Below are 10,720 nucleotides of genomic sequence, written 5' to 3' on the forward strand. Positions count from 1 at the left end.
ACTCCATCAGGTGACAGAATGGAGAACAAAACCTTGGGAGAACCCAGGCTCAGTCGGGGGCCAGTTCTCCTCTGGCCAACGAGCGAACAGTGGATGATTATGATTCAGGAGCATTACAGGTCAGAAGTCAGAATGAATCAGAGAAATTGTCCAGTTCCGGTTGGTTGAAGTCGGAGTGGAGAGGAGGAGAGACTGGTTGACACTTCAGGTGTTATGGAAATTTTACATTTAGATGTGTTTCTTTTACTTTTGTATGGGTACAACTTTTATTAGCATTGAAGATGTATTGTTTACTCATGAGAATTTAAAGGAATATAATCATATAAGCAAAAAGCACATTATTAAAGATATAAAACCAAGCTTTTAGAAATGTTAAAAGTTAGGACAAACTTTCAGGAACGAAATGTTCTCTGAGTCATGTGAAGGCTGACAATATGTGTGTGCGCAGTTTCGATCAGCACACGAGATCTATAGCAGGAAACTTTTGCTGACATGACAAGTTGTTCTGTCTGATATAAATAATGTTGGACATGAGATCATGAGCACATGAGACCATGAGCTAAGAAGTCTGGGTTTAAGGTAACAAAAGGTTTTTTTACACAGGATGTGTTAGGGTATATAACATTGGGGAAAGGGACTAGCCTTCGCCTTCTCATGTCAGATGCTCTCTGCGTGAGAATGCCATGGGCCTTCTCATATCAGACGCTGTCTGTGTGGGAACGTCTTATTTCATGCATGAAATAAAATACTTTGTTTAATCTTTTGAGAATCGATTTTGTCTCCTTCATCCAGGTTATTGAATATTGATAATTTCCACGACAAATGGCGACGAGGATGCGATTGCAACACCGATGATCGTCGTGAGGGAGAACAGTTGACTGATCATCCCGAGAGAACACTCTACGGCTCAAAATCCTCAAGCTTAAGGAAAGAGAATTGTTCAACTCCTCACGACGACCTAGGTGGACGCAATCCCAAGATTAAAGAACTCACAGACAGTGAGACTCACAAGACGGTGAGAAGAGAAAATTTCTTATGTAGCAAATAAGACAAATTTTGTTGATTGATATTTGCGTATTGAATATATATTTTTTCCTAATGAGTCACGTTTGGGATAAGCCTGATAGTAAGTTCCCAAACAGGTTTGGGATAAGCCTGATAGTAATTTCTCAGACCAGGAAACGTATTAAAATTTCCTTAAAAGGCTAGGGTTTGGGATAAGCCTGATAGTAATTCCCAAACACCAGACATCAATCACTTGTCTGGGAAAGACCTATATTGACGGATATAGGCAAGTGGTAGGCGTGGTAGCGACGCAAGGAAAATTTAATACGTAAAAGAGAGCGTGGGTGACTGCGTGAGGAAAATTGATAGGTAAAAATAAAATAATAAAAAGAATAAATAAAATACGCAAATATAAATTAACAAAATTAAGTATTATAGGGAAATTGAACAAACAAAATTGTTTAAGTAAAATGGGTGATGAAAATTCAAAAAAGAAGGATGGAGAACAGGTTGATTTCTCGAAGGGTTCATACAAAATAATGGACAAAGCTATAGGGATTTGGTATCATGAATATGTGCCGTATTTGAAAGAAAATTATGGGTTTAATGGGGGTTAAGTATGTCACATTTGACTAAAACTAAAGCAAAATTGGTCGACTCACGTTGTCAAGAAGAAAGACAAGACACATAGAGAAAAGCATTATGACGTATCTTAAAAATGACTGCTCTGACATTGTTTCTTCTTCTCCCTATTATGGTATTGTTTTTTTGTTTGTTTTTGTTTTGTGAGAATAAGAGAGGAGGACAGGACACATCCGGCTCATCTTCCACCTCCTTGCAATCCTAACCAGATTCCAGCAGCCGCAGAAGGACGGGGTCACGCAGTTCCTAACGCACCACACGAACAACCACCACCGCTCTGCAGCCCTCCAGAAAATGAAAGTAAAGACTTTGTTCTTGGACGGATTGGACAGTGACATTTCAAAAGCAATTCAAAAGAGCTGTGTCGGATGGCAATGGCCTCCACAGCAGAAATGAGACGACACGCAAAACATCATGAAGACATCATGAAAGTGCAGTGAAAAATCAACGCAGCCAAGCAAGACAAAGACCTCATGTTGGCCCTGGTGACAATGCAAGGTGTGTATATGGGCAACAACAACTCCAACCATCACCAAATGAACCAGAGAGACAATGGCAGAGGAAGTGGCAGAGGACGTGGTTGTGGAAAAGGACGAAACTGTCAACAACAACGCCAAGAGCCCTATGATCCAGACAAATGTTTTCATTGTGGATGAAAAGGACATTGGCGTGATGAATGCCCACACGGCGAAGGCGGGGATCAGGCGGATTGAAGGGAGGAGGAGGGGGTGAGCGACGGGGTTCCTGTCTCTCCAACTGATGAGTATAATTTACCTTTATTTTCTGATTCTGCTCTATGCAATGAAGACTTGCTTGCTAGGGTTTTTCTATAAGGCTCATATTTCTTTACCCTTGATAGAAATGACTGTTAATGACGTATCTTTACTATTTCTGCTTGACACGGGAGCTTCCAATTTTGTAATTAAAGCCACAGAGTTTGAAAAACCAATTCCACTCTCTGGTAAGACGACTTCTTCCAGAGGTGCAACTGGTCATGTGGTCATAGAACAATATTCGAAAACACTTGAGTGTTCAATTGAAGGGGGAAAATAAAAATAAAAATTGAGCATTGTTTTTTTAAATTACTAAGTTATGTCCAGTGAATTTAATGCGAAGGGATTTACTTTGTAATTTGGGGGTTTCTGTTCATTGTAGTGATCAGGGCTTATCAGCTGACATGAGAGTGCTGTATGAAACTGAAGACACAGAGGAAAACTCCTCTGTTTTTATATGAATGGCAAATTTCTGACACATGTCTGGCAAAAAAAAAAAGCTCGAGACAGAGTGTTGCCATCGTCTGACTTTATGGAAGACTCAGATTTACATTGCACTTCTCATGTAAGCACTGATCATGATGATGAATATGCGCAGCGATGATTTAATGTTGACATAGAAAATGTGATGACTGACTATGTGTATTGGACTGACCAATGGTGTGTTTTGAATGTGAAATTGACTGACAAACAGACAGTGTTTTATGACATGGAAAATGCACAGCCTCATATATCACTGGCCAAACCAGTGAAGGCTGAATGGCGTGACGCGGGTCCCTTCATGGCCAGGTGCCATGAACTGACCGACTGGGTCATAATAGATCAAAAAAGAATGATCTGCCAAAATGAAGGTACCAAAAACAGCCATGTCATGAAACACAGAAGTTTGAGAGCAGTCACAGTGTTGGATGAGGAAGTGAAACTAAACAGACTGAGTTTAACACAACTCCCTGTCATAACAGACGGGTTGGAGAGAGTTTCCAAAATGTTTAAGGGCTACTGATAAATATGATGTAGGTCTGATTGCAGATTGTGAGCCGATTCAAATAAAGACCAAATCCGACTATAGACCAAAAAGAAAATGCAGTATCCATTGAAAAAGAAAACAGATCAGCAGAGAAGGCTGCAGCTCAACTTCCTGTTCAGATAACCATAGCAATAGAGCTGAATGAGGAACTAGGTGACAGAAGCGATGCAACAACACGCTTCTGCCTATGATAAAGAGAAATGGAGGAAGGCAGGCCGGGAATATGGAAATGGACAATGGGGCCCCAACCAATAAATAACAAACCATGTTTACCTTCTCATTTTCTTTCAGGTATATGCAAGTTTGATGCATGGATTGGACCATGTCTCAAAAGGGAGGATGTTTACTATTATGCAAAATAACTGATTTACCAAAGTTTTTTTTTTCCACAGTGGCAGCAGATTTTTGCAGCAGATGTTTGATTTGTGGGACTAACAATGTGGGGAGGGGTCAGGCAATGGGACAGGGGGGGCATCCCAGGCCGCAAGACCATTCTCACATGTAATGCTCGATTATATTGAATTATCAAAATCTGACAAAAAGAAATACTGCGTAGTGGCAGTCGACATGTTTTCAGAATGGGTAGAAGCCATGCCAACAACAAAGGCAGATTCAAAAGGGGAAATCCTGAAAAATGGGGAAATTCCACGATGGGGAAATCCTGAAAAATTATTTAGTGACAATAGCTCACATTTTGTAAACAGTGCAATTTCAATTTGAAACATTCCTGGGTACATCCAGAATGGGGAGGAGCTAACTTACAAGAGAATGAGAAAGAGGGGCTGGGACGCGCGAAATCCTCGAACATTGCCTGACACAAGTCGGTGTGAAAATGACATGTTGCAATATTGTGTTGAACTGGATAAGGTGTTCTGTGATATCTCAAACCAGGTCCAGGCAGCAGTTCCAGAGCCAGCTGAGACGGCCCTGCACAGCATCCGGCCAGGAGATTTCGTGTTGATAAAGGATCTGAGACGAAAGCATTGGAAGACGAAAAGGTGGCAGGGGCCATTCCAGGTTTTGCTGACAACTCACACTGCGGTGAAAGATCCATGGGACGCACTGTCGAGAAGCATCAGCTCATGCGGTAGCTGCAACGGAAGAAGAATCCCACTCAAAGCTAACGAGTGCCAAACAGAGATCAGACTAACCAGAGACGTGTCATCCCGTAGGTTACCAATTTGAAAACCACCATCACTGGAGAGCGGACGAATCAATAGTAAGAGACGATCCGGCAATTTTAGGAGTGGTCAGAACTGTATCAAGGACTTTGTGGAACTTTAACGGCGTGGGTATTGGAATAACGGGTCTGATATCAACTAGACCTGCCCTGAGACCAAGAATACATAGAGAAACGGGACTGATATCATTCACACAAGAACATTTTCTCGCCTGACAAGGTTGTAATGTGTGGCAATAGGTCACTAAATATTATCCTCTTAATTAATGTGGCTGTAAGCCTAGCACGAGATGATAGCATAGAGGTGAAAATGACAAAGGGAAAATGGGGTAAGACCATGTATTTTTGTAAGGATCCATGTCAATGGCAAGATGAGTACGGAGGTAATCAGGGTGCTATCAGAGTTTTGATGGTCTATGGACCAGGGGCGGGGTATATCTCACTTCCTATAGCAGGAAACTTTTGCTGACATGACAAGTTGTTCTGTCTGATATAAATAATGTTGGACATGAGATCATGAGCACATGAGACCATGAGCTAAGAAGTCTGGGTTTAAGGTAACAAAAGGTTTTTTTACACAGGATGTGTTAGGGTATATAACATTGGGGAAAGGGACTAGCCTTCGCCTTCTCATGTCAAATGCTCTCTGCGTGAGAATATCATATCAGATATTCAGATCAGACGCTGTCTGTGTGGGAACGTCTTATTTCATGCATGAAATAAAATACTTTGTTTAATCTTTTGAGAATCGATTTTGTCTCCTTCATCCAGGTTATTGAATATTGATAATTTCCACGACACAGGTCAGCGGCGTCGTCGTGTAATGGCGCTGGTCCTTCATCAGATCTGGATACGGCCTGGTTCCGGTGGACAGCGGTAAACCTCGGGATAGACAGAGAGACTAAAATATTAGCGTAGACGCCATCCTTCTTATGATGTACCAAGTACATCAGGATTTACGGGAAGTGTTCCCGGTCCCGGCTGTTCTAAACTATGCAGCCTAAAATTTAATTATAGAAGTCTATAATGTGTTATGTGTATGCTAGGTGTGTTTTTAGTCTAGATTTGAACTGACAGAGTGTGTCTGCTTCCCAGACAATGTTAGGAAGACTGTTCCAAAGTTTTGGTGCTAAATAGGAAAAGGATCTACCGACAGCAGTCGATTTTGATATTCTAGGTTAGAGTTCTCAACGGGCCTGAAAATTACAACCCGACCCGACCCGGCCCGTGGCTTTTAAAGCCCGGACCCGAACTAACCCGACACATCAACATGAATTATCTGCCCGAACCCGGCCCGAATTTTTTTTTCTCATACACGTATTGACCAGCAGACGGGAATTCAAATCAACCTTTAATGTCCACGCCTTTTAACAATACAAACAACTGAAACAATAAACTTTAACTATATAGATGGGCTATATAAATATGCCTTAGTCTAAATAAAAATCTTCACACAATAATAAATAAAAAGAACTCAAACATGTATAACGTTACCCAGCCAGTGGGCGGGCTGTAGGCTACATAACCTGTAGAATTTTCATCAGAATCCAGCACCAGTCCAAACACTTTCCAGACCTCTGATTTCCCATTCCTGTAGTAGCGATGGTGAATTCACCTGCGGCAAGTTTACATTTCACCAACTCCATCTTTTTCTCCCGGCTAAAGGAGACGCAGCGCGCAGCGCGCACGCAGGCGTCAGGTCTGCCCGCACCCCTCTCCATGATGCACGCCACGTTACACGCACACGCAGCAGCCAGACTTTTTACGGTGAACAGCAGCGATGATTAATAAATGTTTTTTTTTTTTCACTGAGCGGAAAAGATTAAGCCCGAGGTCCGACCCGACCCGAGTCATTTGCTTATATTTTCGACCCGAACCCGGCCCGACCCCGCGGGTCCCGTCGGGTTGGCCGGGCCGACCCGACCCGTTGAGAACTCTATTCTAGGTATTATTAACTGGCCGGAATTTTGAGATCGCAGTAGACGTTAAGGACTATAATGCGTTAAGAGCTCGCTCAAGTACTGTGGAGCTAAACCATTTAGTGCTTTGTAAGTGATCAGCAATATTTAAAAATGTATATGATGTTTAATAGGGAGCCAATGCAGTGTTGACAGAACTGGGCTAATATGGTCATACTTCCTGGTTCTGGTAAGAACTCGAGCTGCTGCGTTTTGGACCAGCTGTAGTTTGTTTATTAAGCGTGCAGGGCAACCACCCAGTAGAGCATTACAATAATGTAGCCTTGAGGTCATGAACGCATGAACTAATTGTTCTGCATTATTCATTGAGAGCATATGACGTAATTTAGATATATTTTTAAGATGGAAGAAAGCGGTTTTACAGATACTAGACACATGACTTTCAAATGAAAGATTGGTATCAAAGAGCACACCCAGGTTCCTAACCGACGACGAAGACTTAACAGAGCAGCCATCAAGTGTTAGACAGTACTCTAGGTTATTACGTGTGTAAGTTTTTTGTCCAATAATTAAAATATCAGTTTTTTTCTGAATTTAGTAGTAGGAAATTACTAGTCATCCAATTTTTTTTATTTATTTATTTATTTATTTATATCAGCTATGCATTCCGTTAATTTTGTGAATTGGTAGGTTTCGTTAGGTTTTGAAGAAATATACAGCTGAGTATCGTCAGCTTAACAGTGAAAGCTAATTCCATGTTTCCTAATGATATCTCCTAATGGTAGCATATACAGAGTGAACAGCAGCGGTCCTAATACTAGGCCTTGTGGTACGCCATACTGAACTTGTGATTGATAAGACATCTCTTCATTTACTTGTAACCGCATTCAAAATGGCTATAAAGTCATTTAACTATGTGGGGAATTAGTTATATTTTAATCAGGAATATGATTAAGATATCTTGCACATTACAGTTACGTTAAATTATCGAAACTGATAATGGATCAATTGTATATATTAATGATCATAGTGCACTATGGTTCTTCATTAATATACAAATAGTCCAATTACAGATCGATTATAAGATAATTCTGATTGGAATTAAGTTAGTTACGTTCGTCCAGTGAACGGGCGTTTGTATTGATTCTCAATAGGATCATCGATTTTATAAACACAGAAGAGATCATCCTCTGGCCAGAAGAATGACGACTCCTATCCTTATAAAATTTATAAAGCATTGTAGCTTAAGATCAGACATTTCAGGGACGATGTAATGTGAGCTTGAGACAGTTTAATCAAATCATATTTGTATTTTAATGAAACGAAGCTAATGAATACATAATTCTACATCTAAACACGTGATACAGGTATTTACACAGGGTAACGTTACGTAAACACATAAGACAAACGGATAACGACATGGAGTTGCGCAGGGGAAAATGGAGGTGAACTAAAGCTAAAGAAGATTGGATATCATTGTCTAAATGATATCAAATATCGCAAACATCATATACAGTTAACCTTTGAGAACACCAAGGAAATCATTCATTTAAAACAGGGATAAGCAGTCTTTAAGCAATTAAATCTAGAAATAAATAAATACTTGTACCAGGTCTCTCTGTATGCGTGTGTGTTATGTCACATAACACAATTTGATGCGTCTCCCGGAGCACGTGGGCTGTGCGCGGTCCTTTCAAAAGGTGTCTGAAGTTGAGTGTTGCTGGAGGTTGAAGAATGAATGGTTGCCCATTCAATAATGGAGCCGTTGCAGTTTTCATCTGCCGTTGGGTGGCAGGGAATGGAGAGGCCTTGCAGGCTTGTAGGCCCGCGGCCTCATCTTCAGATAGGGACGTTCAGCACGTCAAGATGTTGGAACCAAAGCATGGGCAAGAGAGCGAGGAGTAGGGTTCCTTACTATTTGAGTGTAAAGCTGTCCTGCCCTCTGGGGGGTGTGAGCCAATAAAAGCGCTCCTTTGGAGGAAGATTTTATGGCTCTTTGTGTTCAGGACAGAGAATTTGAATAAGTAATTTGAAGGGTTTTTCAGAGAGGACCCTTCAAGATTCTGATAACATACAATACTAATTCTTATAACACAACATTAGTTAAATGTAATGTAAATTAACCAGTGGGCGACGACAATTAGATTTTAAAAAGACTAAACATGCAACACGTGAGTGTGTCAAGTGAACATCACGTCTTAAGCATTAATGAACACATAAAAAGGAATCCCACATCAATACGTTTTACAATCATGAGATGGGAAAATTAGGTACATGTTTAACACATCTTTCAAGTGGTTATATTTATAGAATATAGGACAACAGGGGTTCATTTGTCTTTCAGCCGGCATTGGGTGAGGGTCGACTCTCTCTGTGCATTCCTAAGCGTCGTAAATGGGCTGTCGGTGCGACAGGACACGTAACGAGATTTAAAATGACATTAAACACATATGAAAAATACACACTACATAGGATTTGCATATTAGAAGCTTTCACACTTAGGTTAATGTACATTAACATTGTGGCCATTTAATATGATGAATTTAGAGAACTTGTGTGTGTGTGTGTGTGTGTTTGCCACATGTGTGTGAGTTTGTCACATGGCTTTCTCTCTTGCAGAGAGGAAGTGAAAAAGGGGGGGTTGGAATGTCTTTGAGGCTGGTCACATGGCAATGCGTGTTTTAATCCGTGTTCAAACTAAATTCGTAAATGTACCACCCATTGATGCTACATACTGCTACAAACTGATAACGGTCAGTAGTCTATACACTAGTCCATATTTGACCAAATAAACAAATTTCTGGCCAAGGACTCATCGATCTTTAACTTTTTTATACATGCTCACAGATCCATTGTGATGTTTCATTTACCATACAGTAGTCCATATTTGACCTATTCAACATATTTCTGGCCAAGGAGTCCTCGATCTTGAACTTTCTGTACAAACTCCTTCTGATTTTTCATCAACCATGGTAGTCCAAATATGACACACTGAACATAAATAATGCATTGAAAAATAACATCAAAGATATGCCCTTGTTTCAATGCATTGCATAACATATCTTTCTTATTTTGCGTTGCATTGCATACACGATGTAATTTAATTCGCTGTGCAATGAAGAATAACATACAAGATATGCAATTGTTTCGTATATAATTTTGCATTGAAGAATAATAAAGATATTTCATTGCTCTGCCTACAACTAACATATTTCAATGTGCAAAACGTATATCGTGTTGCATTGCTTTCACGACCTAACCTTAAAAGCTGTGCATGAAGAATAAAACAAGATATTCACTTGTTTCAATTCATTGCATAACTGACTTGTGTTGTGATAACTTTTGTGCTATTGCATTGTATTGCATACACGATGTAACAATCCGTGGTGCATTATCTCTTTTTTGCACAACTGAATAAGAAAATTAATGTATGCAATACAATAACATATGATTTTTCTCCAATGCATAAAAGGATAAGTTAGTTATTTTATGCAATGCATCAATACAATTGCATATTTTATATGTTTATTCCTCAATGCACAAAGGTTTAATTTCGTAACGCAATACATTGCAAAATGACGAATGTTTTGTTTTCAATCCACAATGGAATAAGGAATTCATATTTTATTTTTTATTTTTTGTAAGCAGTGCAATGAAAACGTACTCGGTTACTAACGTAACCTCGGTTCCCTTTCGTCCAGGGAACTCCGACGTACGTCGGGTTCCCCTGACGAATTGGGATCACGCTAGGGAGCCTATTACCTTCGAGAAACTAACAAAAAGCCAATGAACATTGGCATGCAACATTTGCATTCCGCGGACCCGCCCGTCAGCGCGGGTATAAAAGCCGGAAGTAAACATTGCATCATCGCCTTTCGCTTCGGAGCCTCAGTTATACTGTGCCTGCCTAAGCCTTTTGGAGAAACAACAGCTTACCTGGAGAGCAGAATCGCCGGTGTGACAGCGCGGTGCAGCGATCTTCGCCTTCAAAGCAGCAAAGGGTTGCAGTTTCCCCCGTCTGTCTGCTGCGGTGGTCCCTCGGCGCTTCGGCGCGTTCTCTCTCTCTCTCTCTCTCTTGTTTTTCTCTCTCTCTTTTCTTTCTAAAAGAGCTGGCGGGTGTTTCGCGTCCTTTTCAGGATGTCGACTCACCCGTGCGTTTCTGGATGCGGTAGAC

General features: G+C 40.7%; 1 long non-coding RNA gene across 1 annotated transcript; it reads left to right on the forward strand.

The window, feature by feature from the left end:
- The first annotated feature begins 219 nt into the window (after nt 1–219).
- Nucleotides 220–5,067, forward strand: LOC307000416. Its single transcript, XR_013798036.1, has 3 exons — nt 220–579; nt 793–1,015; nt 4,339–5,067. It is a non-coding gene; the product is annotated as an uncharacterized lncRNA (long non-coding RNA).
- Nucleotides 5,068–10,720: the final 5,653 nt, after the last annotated feature.

This window comes from Phoxinus phoxinus (assembly GCF_949152265.1).
Source record: "Phoxinus phoxinus genome assembly, chromosome: 6".
Lineage (NCBI taxonomy): Eukaryota > Metazoa > Chordata > Actinopteri > Cypriniformes > Leuciscidae > Phoxinus > Phoxinus phoxinus.